Source organism: Cupressus sempervirens, chromosome 3 (genome assembly GCF_028749045.1).
Source record: "Cupressus sempervirens isolate cs-2001-9-10 chromosome 3, ASM2874904v1, whole genome shotgun sequence".
In the NCBI taxonomy this organism is placed as follows: domain Eukaryota; kingdom Viridiplantae; phylum Streptophyta; class Pinopsida; order Cupressales; family Cupressaceae; genus Cupressus; species Cupressus sempervirens.
In genome coordinates, this window is record NC_143120.1 from 170,315,888 (window position 1) to 170,336,577 (window position 20,690).

The following is a 20,690-nucleotide window of genomic DNA, read 5'->3' on the forward strand; positions in this document are numbered from 1 at the left end:
TAGAGAGCCATAATTGATTTTAAAAATTAAATGTTACAAAGTTTCATAAAAGACATTAATTTTAATGTGCAAAAATTAATGTCGGTGAGAATTTGGGGGCTAAGGGGAACATTAGTTCCCTACCTTATATAAGACAAGGAGTAACAACATTCTACGGTAGTAAATGAATGCACTGGGATGTGTTAACTAGGCACTCCTCTTGACTAGGCATTTGAAGAAATGTGGGCTTTACTTTTACTATTAATTTCTTTTTTAAGAGTTATCATTTATGTTTTAATTAATCTTCATCAAATGCTACGAAGGGTATAATTTTATCAGTTCAACAACATTCTACGGCAGTAAATGAATGTGTTGGGATGTGTTAACTAGGCACTCCTCTCGATTAGGCATTTGAAGGAATGTGGGCTTTACTTTTACTATTAATTTCTTTTTTAAGAGTTATCATTTATGTTTTAATTAATCTTCATCAAATGCTATGAAGGGTATAATTTTATTAGTTCCTTGGCAGGTAAACGATTGCTTTCATTCAACCAATCATATTTTAGAATTATTTTATATTTTAAATATATTATAAATTTTGTAAATTTTATTTATTTTTTAAATAAATAATAAACTATTTATTCAAATTCCAATTAGTTTGAGAGAAAAAGGTAGAAGAAAAATATTTTTTAGAAACAAAAATTAGAAAAAAAGTATTATTATCACATGTACTTAGCATTAAATGTGCATTATTGTGTGAAAATAACATTTATTAGTAGCAATAGCACCAGCTTTTATTATGCAGCCCACCAACGACCTAGATCATTATGCCCACTTTTATTTGTCATGTTCGTTTAGAAGGGGAAAATATTGCATATGCAACATGCATCATAGTTTCCCATTTTTCAATATAAAAGCTTGTGTTCATGAAATATGAGGATTGAAAAAAATGTTAAAAAAATATAATTTACTAATTATTTTTTGAAATTACAGTAATTTTCAAATAATTAATTCAAAATTATTATTTTTTAATATTTATAAATTTTAAAAGTATTACAATTTTATATTTTATAAAATACAAATATTTTTTGAATAATTAATATTTTAGGTATATTAAGGTAGGTATATTTAGATTTTTTTATTTGAAGTGAAGACAACATATAATCTAATTATCTATCTAATAGTCAAATAATCTAATCAATAACATAGCATATAATCAAAAGTTAAATAATTACTTTATATTTATTAATTTGAATTTAGCTTAAACCATATATAACTATGTAAACCTAAAAGGCGTGAGCCTACAACACAGCGGTAGTTTGTGAGCCTCTCATGTGGAAGGTCTTAGGTTCGAATTCGCTCAACACACAAAAAATAATTAATTAAATTAATTAACAAAATTTAATATAGGCTTCGGCTATTTACCAATCCAAAAAAAAAAAGAAAAAAAACTATATAAACCTAAAGATGATTCTCATTTTTAATATTAAAGATCTCAAATCTTGTGTTCATTTGAGCAACAACATGACACGTACAAGCATATTCAAGCTCCTTACAAGCAATCACACAAAAAAAAAAATTGGAAGACCAAGAGTCATAACTTAGGATCCACCTTTTACAATGAGATATTTACAATCAATACAAGACCAATTGTCACAACCTAGAATTCCACAAAGATACCCCTCTTGAGATTTGAACTAAGGTCTTTCAAAAATTATATAAATTAAATATAAGAATACAATATTTGAAAGTAAAATTTAACCTAAAAAATATTTTTAATAATGAATTTATCTAATATTAAGTAATTCTATTATACAATAAAATTGAATAGATATCCATATATGATAGTGTTGGATATCAATAAGATTCTTGTAGAAATTTAGATTCTAATTCTACTTTATTTGTTACAAATAGTTGTCTCTCACCCTATCATTACCTCATGTTTTCATACACCAACTCTACGAACATTTTCTAAAAATGTTCAACACCCTCTTTAGAAATGGATATTTACTATGTACGTCTCAATTGGCCAACGCATTGCATGTTATGTGTGCAAGCACTAGTCTTGTGGAATGAGAGATATCTTCCCATGTTGAGTTTGTAAGTCCTCAAATAGTGGTTGTTTCTTACTCTGCCCAAAATGTTTTGACAAGATTTTTAAGATCAATGGCGCAACATTTTGAGTAAATTTATGCATTGTTTGAGTTCTTAAGGTTAAGTAATAGAGTATGCCTTTGGAATAAAGGATAATATGTTTATATTTTTTACATGAACAATTTGGATCACATTCAGTGATCCACCATTAAGATGATAAAAGGGAAATGAAATGAAAGAAAACAACACATTACAACACCTAATCCATGTGACAAAAAAAACTAATGCATGTCTCTTGACACCATTCCTTACCAAAAGATTATTGCAATTACATTGTTGCACATCATGACATCGGCTTGGTTCCAAGCCCTTTTGGTATTCAAATTGTGTAACATATTAGATAACTTTGCATAAATGCATGGCATAATTGTTATTGTGAGACTTGCCTCTCCTATTCTATAATTAATCTGAAAAGGATCTAGATTTTGTACTTCATGGAATGCTTTTTGGGAAAATGACACTCTATGGGAAATGTATTAGATGGTCTAGCACACCAAAATGCGGACTTTGGTAAGACACAAAGTAGTTTTCCTGATGGAATTTCTAGTTGTAGTTAGTGCAAAAACCATAAATGTTGGGTGAATGCAAAATGTCTCTTTTTTACAAGTGCAAAATTTTCACTCTCAAACTTAGAAAAACCTGGAAAATTGTCAAACATAATCCTACTCAACACATAATTTTATCAAAACATTTCCATCATGCATTCCAACTTAATTGGTAATGTATTAATCCATGGATCTTAGCCAATCTTAACTCTCGATGCATAACAATGTTGGCAGGAACTTTGATGCTTTGTGTCTCTTGTTTTTTTAGGCATGTATTGTGTAGGATTCTTGGTGATATTTGTGTATTAAATGAATGATTAAAAAGGTTGTCATTTATAAAATGGGTAGTAGGCTAATAGAAGTAATGTTTTATATGACATTTTGTAATGATCATTTTTTTGGGTGCAAAATATCTCACGATATTTACGTTTAGTGTGGACAAGCTTAGAATGCACCAAGTTAGCTATTAAAACTACACTCCGAAAATAAGTATATACAATTAAAAAATAAGAGTTGGGTTAAAAGGTAGACGAGACAAGTGTTATAATAAACTCCAACCATATATATGATGTTATCAAGAAGCACACAAAATCTTAGATAAATATTTTTTTTCTTCATACATGTAAAAATCAGTTAAAATTTTTACAACAATATTAAATTTTCTTTAAATTTTAAAAAATATTTAATTTTAATATTAATATTATTTTATGTAAGATTTATTTTTTAATTTTATTAAACTATTTTGTTTACAATTAAACTAATTTTTATATTGTTATACTAATATTCTCCTAGAATAATTTAATTTGATAGTTAAGTTATTTCCTAATAATAGAATATTATTAAATTAAGTTAAGAAATTTTAATTTATGTATATTATAATTTAAAATAAATTTTAACCATATTTTTTTAATAATCATATCTATTTAAAATTATTAAATTATTAAATGTAATAGAACTTTTGCAGCATATGAGATCAATTAATTGTAATATTATCAAATTTAATAAACAATTAGTGAACACTATTCATTTTGCATTTTGAGAATGTATAATAATATAGTCTCATATGTTCTAAGAGTTCAATTACATTTTATAATTTAATAATTCTAAATAGATATGATTATAAAAAGAATATGATTAAGATTAATTTTAAATTATAATATATATAAATTCAAATTTCTTAATTTAATCTGATAATATTATGTTATTAGAAAATAATTTAAAAATCAAATTATTATAGGAAGGACTAAAGAATTAAAATAACAACACTAAAATTAGTTTAGTATAATAAGAAAAGATGCTAGGTTAAGAAAGAAGATATTTTGTACCTAAAAATTGAAGCTATTGAAAAGTAGAATTTGTAAATATCTTCCTCAATGTAAAAATATAAAGTTTTATTTATCTTCTCTCAAGTCGTTACTAAAAAGATTGATAGCTCATGAATTCCCCAAAGATAAGTTTTTGAAGTCATAGATCCCTTAATAGCACTTTAGTTTTTTATGGGACTACTTAAAAGGAAACCTCTTGCAAGGCATTTTTGGATGGTGCATGAATCATATGGATTGGATTCTTCTCTTCTCAAAAATTTGCAGCACAAGATGGGGTTTTTTCCTAAAAGAATCTCTACAAATTTTCTTATACCAAATGCATTCTTATTATTCATTTTGGCATTAAATGGTCAATTTCAGTAAGTTTTTCCTAGTTTTGGGTTGATTAGTGGCAATGGTTTTTTTGGCACAGCCTTTCCAACAAGATGTATATGCCAAAGCATTCTTCAAAGTCAACTACACAACATTTGGAGTGAGGCAACCACAAATAGTTTCTTAGTTTATCTATGAATCTAAGAAACCTTGTGCGCTAAACAATTGGTCATAAGAGGAGATGGCAAGAACACAACACCTTATTGGCTAAGTATTATTTTGTAGCAAGAGAACCATGAGTCTGTTGTGGGGAGGAAGAGATGAAATAGTTACTGTCAGCCTCAATGTCGTAAGAAGATACAAATATAAAGCCCTAGAATTTCATTTTTAGGATTTTCTATGTAAAAAAAATTATTAAACTCTGGGAAAAATATTATCAACCAATAAGAAAAGAGGAATTAATACATAGAATTAGATTTTTAAAGTTCCCCAAACCTTAGAATTTTAGATCATTTTTTTATTTTACAAATTAATAAACATGTGCTAAGGAAAATATTAGTCCCCTTGTGCATGTGCACAAACACATAGGAAGGGACTAATAATTAGATAAAAATTACAAAATATTATTCAATATTATTTTGTAATGAAATATATGAATACTAATTCATGTTCCTTATATCATTCAACCTATGTCCAAAAAATGTTAAATCTACAAGATATCCCAAACCATGGTTATTTAGATTAACATCATATTCTTAATGAATAACATGACAAATAAAACTAGTCTAATTAGTAAAATACATATAAATATTACACTTTAAATAACCAAATAGCAACTTAAAATGATTTGGCATTTAAGCAAGTTACCCTACCACATTATCATAGAGTTATATATACATCGTAATCTTCATTGAACTCTAATTCATTTTGAAGGTTTCCAATGTCACAAGGAGAAACATAACCATATCAACAACTTAGAGTTCAATGGTACATTTTAAACTGAAAATCTTTCAAGTGCATCATTGGAATTGTCTTAATTTTGGTAACTAGTGGAAGCAACACAAGATTTAAACAATCAATGACACTTATAGCCATGTCAAATTAAGACAAACAACTTCGATCATTCTTCACATTTGAAGTTAAGCTATTGTGATTTCTATATTTTCTTAATGAATAGTGAATCTTATATAAGAACATGTTATTTATCTTAAGCATTCCCAAAGTTAATAACTTTTAAGTTGAGTACTTAAATGTAATGAGTACAAAACTTGAAAAGATATGTAGAATAAAGTAACAAAATTCTTAAAAGAATGTTCTATCAAACCTATCTATCAAGATTTATTGAGGAGGAGATAGCCTACTAATGGGCATATCTAGGCTAATCTAGTTTGATCATAGAACAAAAAAGTAAAGCAATAGGGTCTAGAGGAAGGACTTCTAATAGTGAACTTTGATGGAGCTCATATGAAGGAAACTCGAGCCCTTTTATGTAAGATTTTTGGGAGAGATTATAAGGAGGATGTGGTAGAAATTGGTGCAAAGAAGTTGTCAAATAGATCAAATAACGTAGCAAAAGAATAGGCAACCCTAGAAGTGGTATTGATCAATAGATAATTTGATCCATTTTGAAAAAAAATCAATGATTGCATGGAGGCTCTTGATTAGAGATTGAATAAATATACTAAAATACTTCATGATTCACTAAACACTTTTTAGGCTTGTAATTCATCCCAAATATATTAAGTGGCCAATGAGGTGGTGGATTCCTTTCTCAAATGGGAAGTGTCATTCAATGTAAATATTAAAATAGAGTATTTTGAAAATCTCATGGTTTCAAATGGAGTGAAGATTGCCAAAGTACACTATTAGGGTGTGCAATCAATAATGACTTGAAAAGGAGTTAAGTTTGATAGGATGGGTGAAGTAAGGTGTATTTATCTCAAGTGATTGTCTAGAGCTAAGGGATTTTAAAAAGAGGCTAGTTGTGAGAAACATTAAATAAAAAATTAATCTACAAAGCCTATAGAGGGTAGAGTGCAATGGAATCAAATTTCATTGATCATCATTATGAAGCAACAATTATCTTTTTCAGGAAACATGACGAAAGGTGCTCCACTTAATACCTTAAACACATAATAGAAACAAAAAAATAACAAAAAATTGTGAGAACTTAATATGGGCTTCTTAATATTGTTGTAAATGTAGAACTATAGAATTTAGAATTACAATATGCTAACCCACTTGGGTGCCTTCATTATAGTAATCTCCAAGACAAAGGTACAAACTATCACCCAGAACTATCCTAGACCATGTACTAGCATTTCTTAAATAGGTAATTTTATGCAACTCGGGAAGGTTCTAGACACTCAAACTTAATACCTAGGGCCGACATACCCTAACAATACATATAGAGTCAGCCAAATACATTTTTGGCATTTGTTTTGGAAGTTTTGGTCGGCCCAAATTTGAAAGGCCATAACTTTCAAACTATTACTCTAATGGGCTATTATCACCACTTTTCAGAATCATCAGCTTCTGATCTACATGCTTGAATAGGTGCAAGCACTGATTCATCAAGTTTTCAAGCCTCATTCATGCACTTTTAAGCCTTCAATGGTGAGCCTAAAGTTTTCATACCAAAATTACACACTAAAAATATGTAATAAATCCATGAATACTCATGATATGGCACTAAGACTCAACTAGTAGGCTAATATATCCAAGATGAACATCCACCTCTAATATTAGGACATTCTGAGCTCATATGATTGACTTACTAAGTATAAAGTCTCCAAAAAAAACAACTCTACACTAAGACAACCATTATTCAAGAAACAAAAATGAAATATTTTTGGGTGATGCAATATTCCTCTTACACCTGGGATGCTCTCAAACACCTAGGGTAATTTGAGAAGTGACCCCATCACATCTCAAATATTTAGAGAAAAAACAAGATGGTTAACAACCTCTCTTGCTAGCCATGATGAATCTTCTACTGGCCTCCCTTTCTATTTGACTAGGTATTCTTCATAAGTTTTGTTCCTTGTGCTTTTTCCAACATGACTATCTAGTATCCCCTCAATCTCCTTTGTATCCAAACTAGCTATTGGAATACTCCATTGCACTTCTGCAACTTCATCTCCATCACCTCCTTCTTAATATTCTATCAAATTTGAAATGTTAAATACTAGTGAAATATTCAATTTCGTCGGAAACTCAACTTCATAGGCATTTCCAAAATCATGCCTTTTCACTATCTTGCACGATCCAAACTTCTTTATTTTTAGCTTTTTATGTGCCCACTAGAAATGCATCTTTCTCAAATGAACCATGACTTCATCTCTAATCTAGAATTCCTTATACCTCCTTCTCACATCTTCCTTAGCTTTATACTATGTAGTCATCTTAATAATGTGTTTCCTCACCTCTGTATGGATATTTTTCAAATGTTTAGCAAATTCTTCTACTTCAACACTACTTATTTCTCATTTATCCAATTGCCCCAATTCAAAAGTATTTTTGGGACTGCTCCCATACACAATTTGGAATGGTGATTTATTAGTACTCCTATTGAAAAAATTATTATATGCAAACTCTATCTATGGTAAAATCAGATCTCATCCTTTTGGTTTATCTCCAACCAAACATCTCAAAAAGTTTCCCATACTATGATTCACAACCTTTGTTTGTCCATCAATTTGTGGATGATGTGATGAACTGAACTTCAAATCTGTCATCAATTTCTTCCACAATGTATGCCAAAAATACCCAAGAAATTTGGCATCTTCATCTGAAAGTATACTCTTTGGCAAATCATGTAGTATAACCACTTCTCTAAAAAATAACTATGCCACATGAACAACATCACTAGTCTTTTGTCAAGGAATGAAATGTGTCATCTTTTAAAACTTGTCAACCACGAAAAAATAAAATCATTTTGTTGTTGAGTCCTTGGTAATCCAAGAATGAAATCCATACTGACATCCTTCCATAGCTTCTCTAGTACAGGTAATGGTTGATACAACCTCATATTCTGGTTCACTCCTTTTGCCATCTAACATACTCTACAACTCTGTACAAACTTCTTGACATCTTGCTGCAACTATGGCAAATAATAGTTCTCAATAACTAAAGCAATGGTTTTATCTCTATCAAAGTGTCCATCCAATCGTCTACTATGCTTCTCCTTGATGAGATTCTCTCTCATTGAACTTTTTGGAATGCACAATTAGCTTCCTTTGAATAACATACCATCTTGGATGATGAAATCCAACCACTTCATCTTGTCAAGTGTAACAGGTTCTATAGAAGCCTTCCACACTTCACCAAAATCAAGATCCTTTGGATAGAAATTATTGAGTTCCTTGAACCCAACCACCTCAATCTCTATTTTTGTTAGCAAAAGGTGTCTTCTACTAAGAGCATTTGCAACTTTGTTAGACTTCCTACTCTTGTGTTTCAAAAAAAATGTATAACTTTGCAAAAACTCAACCCACTTCAAATGCCTTTGGCTTAATTTTCCTTGACTATTTAAATATTGCAAAGCTTGTTGATTAGTATACAAAATCAACTTCTTAGGAAGAAGATAGTGCATCCACTTCTTCAATTCTTGAAATATAGCATCAAATTTCTAATCATAAAAATAATACTTTCTTTTGGCATCATTCAAAGTCTCATTGAAATAAGCAATAGGTCTACCTTCTTGGCTCAAAAGATGCACCCAAATCAGATGACCATCGCATCTTCACAAGAGGCCCAAGCAATGATGCGAAAATACGAGCACCGTCAGATCAAAAGTAACCCAACAAAAGAATAAATTTCCATGTGGCAAAAATCTGACAGTTGGCACATTCCCCAATGCACTATGGAAGAGACAACATCAATTTAGCTATTTTATAGAAGCAAGAAGTGGAGCTTTCCAAAATGGCAAAAAATGGGATAACATGCAAGTTTTCCCATTGCCATGTGACACAAACCCATTGGTTGCAAACTTGATATCACCATTTCACAGAAGCAAGAAATGAAGCTTTTTGAAATTTTAGAAAGAGCCAAAAAATGAATTTTTGAAATAATAATTTTTTCTATTTCAAAAAGGGCATAAGAATGCCTCTCTAAAATAGCGAAAATGGTTAACATGAAATGTTAACCCCTTCAAATGCGCATTAACCCACAACCCAACAATATAGGAAACTAAGTTCACTTAGTCAAGGAATAAACTAGGCCAACTCAATCAAGGAAAAAATTGAGCCAGCTTGGTCAAAGAACAAAATGAGCAAGCTCGATCGATGAAGAAACCAAGACAACTTGGTCCATGAAGATACCAAGCTAACTGAAATGTTAGCTACCAACCAAAGCACGTGTTAACCTAAAACAAAGAATCCAACCCATTGAAGGTTTCTTAGATCGATTATCAATGATGGGTTCAACAGAGGCTAAAAATGGCCAATAGTCACTAGGATGGAGTGCACACAAGTCTTTAATATCTTCAATTATGCAATATTATAGATGCCAAAGGAGAGAAAGAAACAACATGTATTTATTTTTCAAAATAGTAGTGATACTAGTTGTGTTAGCAGTGGGCCAACGTCCCTCACAAGATTCATGACTTGGTTTAACTGCCTCCTATGATTCTATTAGACTATTGGTTGTATTAGGCATTGACAAGTTGATCTTTTGGTGCAACAACAACCCTGTTCTTTCTAATCATTGGTATCAGAGCTTGGTCACAAGTTTGAATCCTGCAAGCCATGATGAGTGATGGTATGAGGGGGATCGTTGGTAGTGAGCCAATGTCCCTCATAGGATTCACAACATGGTTGAACTGACTCTTATGGTTCTATAAGACTATAGGTTGTATTAGGCATTGACAAGTCAATCTTTTGGTGCAACAACAACCCTGTCCTTTCAAACAAGTTCTTCATTGTAGTGCCTGCCCCTAGTTTGCATTTTGTTATTTTTGTCAAACTCTTTTAGGCCAATTTAATGCTTGATGATTAGCAACATTGTTTAGAGATTATTAGATATTGTTTCATATTCAGTTGATTTATAATGAGATTACTTGGTACTCTATATTTCATGTATGCATGATGATTATTTAGTAATTTTAGTTATTGATGATGATTAGTTAGATGGATTATTATGTGTCTTCTTATGGATACTTACCCCATACTGCATATGTATGGTGTGCGTGTATGTTTTCTTTATATATAACATTTTTTATATGGTTAAGGAAAAGAGTTGTAGTCACCTGCTAGTCAGGATCTACATGATGCACCACTTCCTGCCATTGCTTGTTTAGCTTAGAATATTGTGTTTGTACATGCGTGGATTTTATGCTAGTTATAGGTACCACGTATCAACTTCCTTGAATTTTCAAGATGAGCATACCCTATCACATTATCTCAATGGTAAGAGAGGGGAGATAAATTCTTAAGTCCAAATCCTAAACCTTTAAGCCATTTGTCCTAGTAAATTAGGACAAGTATTTGAGTTGACTACCCTTCGAATGCGTCAAATGATGTTAATTTGTGATTATAACCCTTTAGATGGATTTTGTAAGTGTTTTTCTATGATGGGTTTTCATATTTTATTTTATGAGTCTTTGGTGAAATTTTCTATTAATGAAGTCTAATTAAAAGATTAAATTTAATGAGAAATTATTATGATATTTTGATATTTAATTATATTTAATTAATTGGTAAATTAAATTAAATAAAAAGAATTAAATGAAAATATAAAAGTTATAAGTTTAAATTTTGGAACATGATAATATTTATTTAATTTAATATTAATATATTTAGAGTTCATTTTTAAATAAATGCTAAATACTATTATTATTTAAGTTAATAAATATTTGATCAATTAACGTTTCAAAAATAAATTAAAACATGAAAAGATATAAGGAATGCATGAGATTAAAATATAACAAATTAATTAAAAGTGAAAAAGAAATTAATTTATTAAAAGTCTCATGGTTGCATGAGATTAAATTTAATAAATTAATTGAAAAGAGAAGTCAAGTAAAAATTAAATGAAGTTATTTTATAATTCATAAACATGCATGAAAAAGATTAAGAAAAGATTAAGAAAAGTTAATAAAGAGTTAAAGTCTAGTGAGCAAGGAGTCCTCTTGGGTGAATGCACAATTAGTGCCCCGATTTTAGGAGAGAACTCCTTATCACCAATTGAGGGTTCATTTTCAAGGGACAAAAGTTTTGAGAAGGACCACGAATTTTGGAAGAGGAAGGAATTTTCGCAAAAATGAAGGTTCTGTGAGGAGGGATTTCTCTTCAATTTTCTTGGGCATAGCAATTAGCATAAGTGTCTAGGTAGATGCTTGTGATTATTCACTCAATCTATTATGCTCTTTCTTTCCTATCTTCATCGTGTCTGTTGAATGGTTGTCTAAATAATTCTTGTGACAGATGTTTCATTTTGTGAGTTTTTAGTATGTTTGTTAATTTGTCTATACATGGAAAGGTTTAAATGATTGATACAACCCTCCTTAATAGATTTAAAAACAGGAAGTTAATCAGGGAAGGGTTTGAATTAAATTGGAAATTATAAATTTGAAAATTTATAAAAGTTAAAATTAACAACTACAAGAATTAAATTTAAAATACTATGAACTAATTACAGCCAGAGGGAACTGCAGATTATAATGAATTAAAGATGCTAATATAAAACCATAACTAACCCTAATAAAGAAAAGGAATCAAAAAGCAAATAGCAACACAATGATAAACACTAATAACATAGAGACAATCAAGAGAACAGAAAATGATAAAGGCCAAAATGAAGAAGGAATAAACTAAAAGTAATAAATAAAGATTAAAAGCGACAAATAACTCAAGAAAAAAATTAAAGATATCCTCAAATTATGAACCCAAATATATCCTTCATTAAAAAATAGAAAGTTCACTCCATCAGCCCTTGAATTTGCTAGATTATTAGTGATATGATTACCTTCCCTATATATATGACAAATTCTATACTCCTCAAGCTAATCCAAAAGGGCTAACACTTCTTCCAGTTAAAAATTGAGGACCCAATTTGGGGTAGAGTATTTCCTGATGGTGTTTAGCACAATTTAAGAGTCTCCTTTGATGATGACATTGTGAAGATTTAATCTGAGACATAATTGCAGACCATGAAAAAGCGCTTCTAATTCTGCCAAGTTATTAGAATTAGGTTTGATGGACATTGCTTTTTTTTTTTCTACCTAGTGACTAGCTGCATTATTAATGATGCATCTGATACTAGCTATACCAGGATTGCCTTGAGTTGCTCCATCAAAATTAAGTTTGACCCAACCATAAGGTAGGGGTTCCCATTTGCAGTTCATTTTGGCCTCTTTACTAGTTCTCTTGTAAAGCAGAGGAGGATTCAACAACTTAGACCAATGGTTCTTCATTAACCCATCCCAATTCATGAAGGAGCCTTCCTCCAGCTGAATGTCCCTAAGATAAGCATTAGTGGTTTCTACAATACTAACTTCTATGTTGGAAATTAGATCTGTTGATTTGAATTCCAAATTTTGGAAAATACGATGGTTTCTTTCCTTCTAGAGTTCCCACATAATGATAGAAGGAGAAATATTCCAGAGCTTGTTGTAGACACCCTTGACCAAAGTCGTGGCCAACTTTTGAGAAGATCCGACAAAGACTTGGGGAGTGGGGTGGACTAGCCCAACATGTGCCTAAGCCATTCCCAATAGGTTTGAGAATATGAACAATTATAAAGGATGTGATCCACATCCTTAGAGTTTCATTTACAAAATACACATCTAGAAGGACCTTGAATGCCAAAAATGTAAAGCCTATCCATGGTCAAAATCCTATTTTGGATGGCTAACCACGAGAAGAAACCAGCTTTAGGGAGGCAAGCCAAATCCCAACAGATTTTTAAGGGAATATCAACTCTCTCCAGATCCTATGAGTCTAGAATAACCCTGTAGCCATCTTTCACATTATAGATACCATTATTTGATGCTACCCAAATTAAGGCATCACTCCTACTTGAATGTTTAGGTATCTTATCTTTAAGAAGATTTTCAAGCTCCTGGATAGATTTAGCATCTAGACCTAGGCCATCCAGAGTTTTCCATACCCATTTGGGAGATCCATCTACAAGAATATGCATTTTATAATCTCAAACTTTGTTTCCCCAAAGATTAATAAGATTTTCAATGAGGTCAATTGAGATATTGCTCTCAATTAATGGGGTTTTCCATCCCAAGAGTCCTCTTAGAAGAGGGCTTCCTCACCTCGACCAATATCCCAAGTTAGATGCTTACATATCAGCTCACGACAACTAATCATAAAGTTCGAAGTCTCAGACCCCTTAGGGGGATTAATAACTCTAAAAATAGATAGGGGATCATCCCCCTTAAGGTATTTGTTGTAAATAATCTTGGCCCATTTACAATCTCTATCCTGATAAAGATGCCAAATAAGTTTAGCTCCGAGAGCAGAATTCTACCACTAAATTTTTTTTATCCCTAAGCCTCCCAGTTCCTTTGGTTTGCATATGCTCTTCCATTTAATTAGTGGTAGCTTTTTATCCACTTCATTGTCCCTCCATAAAAATTTCCTCATTTTTTATTCAAGCTTATGGAGAAATTGATTGGAGAGTGATAGACAAGAAAGAGGGAAGGTAGGAATGGCTGAAAGAACTGAACATATCTTAGTACATTTACTAGCTTTCGTGAGCCATTTGTCCTTCCAATAGCTAAGTTTTTTATCTAGTTTCTCTATTGTATTATACGAAACTTTACTTGATCTAGAACCTTTTTCAAGGGCAATCTTGAGGTATTTACAAGGGAAAGCACCTTTTTTATAACCCATCAACTTACAAATTTGTTGTTCCATATATGGATTTGTGTTAATATAAAAGATCTCAGATTTGGATTCATTAACTTTCTGACCAGATGCTTCCATATATAGTTTAATAATATTTTTTAGACTACATGCCTCCTAGATAGAACTCTTTCTAGGTAATATCGTGTCATTAGCAAATTGATGATGAGTGATGTTAGGCACATTCTTAGTAACAATGATACCTGAGATCCTTCTCTTAAAGTATGCTTCAGACACTACTCTCCCAAAAGCTTCTGCCATGATAACATAAAGTGAGGGAGATAAGGGGTCTCCTTGGTGGATACCCCTAGAGACTTTGAAAAAACCTTCTGGAGATCCATTAATAAGAATAGATATCTTAGGTGTAGAGATAAATTTGAATATAAGATTGATCCATTGTTTGGAGAACCCAAAGGCTTCCAGAGTCTTTCATAGAAATCTCCAATTGACCATGTCATATGCTTTTTGTATTTTTAATTTCATGAACATGCATGCTTCTTTATTGGACAAAGTAGAGTGAATTGTCTCTTGGATAGTGATGATGCCATCTAGGATAGACCTACCTGGCATAAAACCAAATTGTTCCTCAGAGATAATTTTAGGAAGAACATCTTTGAGTCTATTTGCTAAAACTTTAGAGAAGACCTTATAAACAATATTGCATAAAGCGATTGGTTTGTAATCTACTGACATTTCAGGGTTTGAATTTTTAGGGATAAGAGTGATAAAGGAATGATTTATTTCAACCGGAAGGGATCCCCCATTCTTGGAAGCTTCAATGGCCTTCCATAAATCAATTCCTAAAATATCCCAACATTTTTGAAAGAAAAAGGCTTGAAAACCATCAGGTCCCGGAGACTTATCTGGGTCCATTTCAAATACAACCTTTTTAACTTCTTCCAAAGTAATAGGTTTGCTTAAATTTTTATTATCTTCATTTGATATAATTTTAGGGATAACTTTCAAGAGATTATCTTGTGCTAATTTATTTGATCCTTCATGGTTGTTTAGAATATTTTGAAAATAATTGACAAAGGTGTCTACTATTTTGCTAGGTTTATTTGTCAAGATTCCTTGTTGATTTTTAACACTTGTGATTCTATTCTTAGATCTATTGTATAATGTAGAATTATGAAAGTATTTAGTGTTCCTGTACCCTTCAACTAGCCATCATTCTCGAGATTTTTGTTTCCAAAATATCTCCTCTTTTGAAAGGATGTCTTCTTGTCTAGCTAGCAGCTCCTTTTCGAGTCTATAACTTTCATTGTTCATACCATTACTAATTACTACAACATTTAGATCTTTTAATTGTTTTTCAATATCAAGTTTTTCCATAAAGATATTGTTGAAATGTTCCTTATTCCATCGTAAAATATGATCTTTAAGCATTTTAAGTTTAGTGGTAAAAACACTGTTTGATATTATTGAGAAAACTAGGGTCTAAAAACCACATTTTCTCACATTTGAATGGGTTCCTAGCAAGCTTATGAGGTTCACTGAATTTGAATCTAACTGGGAAATGGTCTAACCCAACAATTGGCAGGATAGAGGACATAAAATTTTGATTCCCAATGTCCAAATCTCCCTTTATCAAGAATCTGTCTAACTTTTCTATGATAAAAGCAAAGTCTTTTCTCTTGTTATTCCAAGTATATATCCCATTATTAACAGGAGTGTCAAGAAGATTATGCGCGTTGCACCAATTCTTAAAGTCTTTGGAGGCTTGGGATAATACTTGATTACCTCCTACTTTCTCATCTGAGTTTAGAATTGTATTGAAGTTGCCTCCTAATACAATCAAATGGTCCTTAAAATTATTCAAAAAGGATCCTATTTATGCCCAAGTTAAATTTTTCCCACCATTGCTAACTGGACCATATACATTAATAATAATGAAATTAAGATCAGATTTTAAACTTTGCACATTAGCACTAATCCAGTTACTACAACTATTTAAGATGTTGATACTAACCTTTCTAGGATCCCATAGTAGGCCAAGGCCCCCTGAAGCCCCCACAGATTCTTGAAAAATAGAAAACCAAACCCCTAGTGCTTTGCTCATTTTAACTACTTCTACAGTATCTAATTTAGTTTCTTGTATTAATAAAATATCAAAATCAAAGGCTTTGAGGTTATGTTTTAATAACCTCTTTTTGCTAGGGGCATTAAGTCCCCTAGCATTCCAGGTTGTGATCCTCATACCTGTGCGGGAAGGCACTTCCCCTTCCCAATGTTGAATAATTGGTCAATTTTTTTCTGCTCTCCGTTGTGTCCATCAACTTCTCTGAGTTCTTTGAGAGATTTTCTTCCTCGCTTTCCTTTGATTCTGCCACAAATAGGAGATTCCAGGCCTTCTAGGTTCATACACAATCCAAGCTGTATAGGAATAGCTTCCTCAATCTATCCTAAGATTGTCCTGAGTGACCCTTGAGATCTTGTTGATCTAATTCGGCTCCATATTTCTTATTGTTAAAGAGTTTAAGCTTCTTGTCTGAGTTTGAATCCATCATTAGAGACAACCTTGTTGAATTATCTTCCTATTCAATCTATAGTAAATCATTCCTAAGATCTTCACATGTGTAGTTTTTCCCTCCTAGCATTAGGATTTTCTTGATTAACTCTTATTTTTTACTGTCTGTGCTTTTATCTATATTTTCAAAATAGAAGACTTGGATTAATTCCTTGGATAGTTGTTCAAGATTATTTTTTTCAGAATCATATACACCTCCACTGACCATTGCTTGATCCAAATTGTCTTCCTTGTTTAAGAATTCATACAATTCCTTAACTAGTAACCTATCTTTGAGATTGTTGTTCCTTTCCTTGTGTTGTATATTGTTGTTAGGAGTAAATGGGGAGCTAACTGTAGCAGAAGGAGTTTGCCAAAACTTGCTTTTTATTACAGGGGGGCCCATGAAGCGTTATGTTGTCTTAGCTTGGCTGAATACTTGTATTTCCTCATCTTTTTCCATGTTGAATTCCTCCATCCTTTCTGTTGAAGGATTATACATCATGAAGTTCTCCTTGACTTTGAGATTACCATCTAAAAAATCATCAGGTGCCACTTCTTGCTCTTCTACTGGGATTTGATCTAGATTGTCCTCTTTAGACATGCATGTGGCCTCTAAATATCTATCAAAGGGGCAATCTTTAGGTGTCTTTTGAGCTGTTAGTATGACAAATGGAGTCTCCTCTTCCTTTCCCAATGTAGCCATGTACTCCTTTAATGACTGATTATTCTTGTCCCTTTTCTTTTTTTTCTTATGCCTTTTGTCATTTTTTTGTCGTTCCCTATTATCAACAATAATGTTTTGCAGTCAAGGTTTGTTGCTTGGGATCTAAACATTTTCTTCCTCATTTGGGTTCTCCGGAGTGAGATTTTCTTCTTGATGAGCAACCCCTTTGCCATAGGATGCCCGATTAATTAAAACTGACCTTGAGTCCCCAATTGCATGGGGATTCGGGCATCCTTGAGAATTCTCATTTCTGTGTTGCTGTAAGTGGATCATTTTTTCCATTTTTTCTTAAGCTATAACCATATTCTAACCCTTACTGCATTCTTCACTCTTATGCCAATCATGGTTTCTTTTCAATTTTCTACTTTGAATAAGAGGAAGTGATCTGCTTAGATTAGAGCTTTTAATATCCATGTTGAATGAATACCTTTTCTCATCATCCATTCTGATGATATCTATTATTCTGCCCTCATACTTAAGGAATTTCAAGTTATAAATAGATCTATTTGTGATGAGTTTAATGGTTTTGCTATGGCTACTATTGGTTTGGCAGCTAATAAGAAATCTAATATTATTGTTGGATTCAAATGCTACATCCAAACCAATAAGGCTCCCTAATTTCCTACCTATCCTTTTTAAAATGCTTATGTGATTTAGCTATGGGGGCAGAGATTTAACAACAAACCATGTCAAAATATTGAACTATAAATTACCTTCCTCATAGTTTGGAACCCAATTAAAAAAATGCACAGCATGCCCTTTAAATCTATAGTCAGAAAACCTAAGAAAGTCCTTTTTCATCAATTTGTCACAACAATGGAAAAAAAAAATTCTATCAGAGTGTTTAGAAATACAAACTTGGGACCCACAAAACTCCTCAAACCAATCAACCAATTTATACAAGTCAATAATGGGGCCATTCCAGTAGGCAAAATTTCCCACTTCCTGGCATTCTTTCCATTGTTCCTCGCTATCCTATTTACTGATTATAAGGATCTTGTTCTCCTCACCATCTTTAGTAGGGTTGATCAAATGTGGAGGTGAAGGAATAAAAAGATTAGGCTCACTAGTTCTGTGATGGGGTGGAATGTAAGTGGAATGGGGAAGATGAGATGAAACAAGTGAAGGCTACGGATTGGAGTTTGAACCTAAGGGTTTGACGAAACTATCCTGCCTAAGGAGGGGAGGATCCAGGCAAAATTTTGCATACTTGGTGGAGTTAAAAATGAAAAATTGCTTATCCAAACTAGCGACCGAATGAATTTTGTTAAGGGGTCTATCCCTACCTAAAACATGCCTTTCTCGCTTTTCAGTAAGCTTTGAGATCCCTTTTTCCTTTGTGTGCAAAATACCTAATGGCTCGAAACGATTTGAAGTGGAAACCTCTTCACTGCCATGAGTGCTTGAATTCTGCTCCCTATTTTGGGATTAATAGCCTTGCCGTCCCTGTCTCAACGCTTTGGTAGCTTGCGATTTGTGCTAGTAATGAGGCTTAGCATTTTTCTTTGAATAAGGTTGTGCCTTAGTCCTAAGTCTTCTGAATTTTGCATTTTTCATTTTTCGGTGCCTGCTCGTCATTTTGTAGAAATATATTTAAAATATTATTATGGGGTATTGTTTGAAATGAATTTTATAAAATTTTAAATAAAATATTTTTTAATAAAAAAACTAATATAAAAAATTATATTTAAATGAAATTTGTATAAGGGGAGATTGATTTTGGAGGATTAAAATTTATTAAAAATAAAACTTATAAAAATATATATTTAATAAAAAAAATTAAAAATAATAATTTTGGGTGGGCGAGGACCACCATTACCCCACCCCCTTTTTTCTTACTTCGCGGCTCGTATTGTGCCTACTTGCGCAAACTGAGCCACTTCACACGGCAGTAGTATTAACTACTGCCAGCGGCAACAACCTAGCCTGTGGCCACATGACTTATTTAAAAAGCTAGCGAGCTTTAAAAATAAACGTTGCTTTTTTTTAATTAAAATTTTAAATTATTATTTTATTAAAATTAAATTATATTTAATTTAAAATATTAATTTTACTAAATTAAAATTATATTAAATTTAAGTTATTAATTATTAATTTTATTAAATTTAAGTTATAATTAATTTAAATTATTAATTATTAATTTTGTTAATAAATTTTATTAATATTTATTAATTTAATAAATAATTAATGTACGTTAATTTAGGTAATTATTAATTAACTTAATTAAATGAATTTAATTAAGTTTTAATAAAAACCAAAAATCATTTAACGAAGTGTTAGATTTATTTTTATTATTAACTAATGATATATATATATATATATATATATATATTTGTGTTGTGATTAATTATTATTATTATTATTTATTTAACGCGAGTAGATTCAAACCCAAGACCTCTTCGATAAAAGGCTCTCAATTTACCATTGTGTTACAGGCTCTTGCCTATTAACTAATGATATTGTTTTTAATTAAATTGTAACTAATTTATTTAAAAATAAAAAAACTATTATTTAATAATTTAAATAAATAATTATGTCTCAATTATTTTTGAATGATTGACTTAAAATCAAATAGGGGTAATTGTGCCTTTTTATTTGAATATCAAAATGGGTTAAATTATAGGGGTAAAAGATGAATCTTATCTACTTGAAAACTTACATTGAAAACAAAGACTAAAACCATACTTTTAACTCAACCACGTGTTTTAAAATCAAACCAAAACTTTGATACGTACACTCTATTTTATGTGTTTTGCTTATGTTTTGGGTTTGGATTGATCTAGCGTAGACCAATCTTAGGTTGTTACTAGAGGCTTGAGGGTTATGTGATTGTGATGATATGATGAGTTGTTCTCGATCTTTTAAACCCAACCATGGTAATGTGATGGTATGCTCTATGATGATTGTGTTTATATTATTGGTTACTATTTTTAGTGTCTTTATGGGATAGTGAGATTTATGCTATAAGATATTTGACTTAACCATTTTGAGTCTTCGATTAGTATTTTTGGGATGCTTTCTAGTTGCTCGTAGAGAACTGATGTGATTATTGTGAATTATCTTTTGATGCTTTCCAGTCACTTGTATAGGACTGAAGTGATTTTACTATGATTCTTTGATTTATGATTTTATAAGCCTAGAGTAGGTTATCTATATGTAATGTCAGGAAGTGGCTTGTAATGGAGGCTAGGGCCCTAAGTGGTTCCCAGAGTAACCTATTGTAAGTTGTTTAATAAGTGAAAACACTACACTAAATGAGAATAAAATGAACCTAATAAGAGT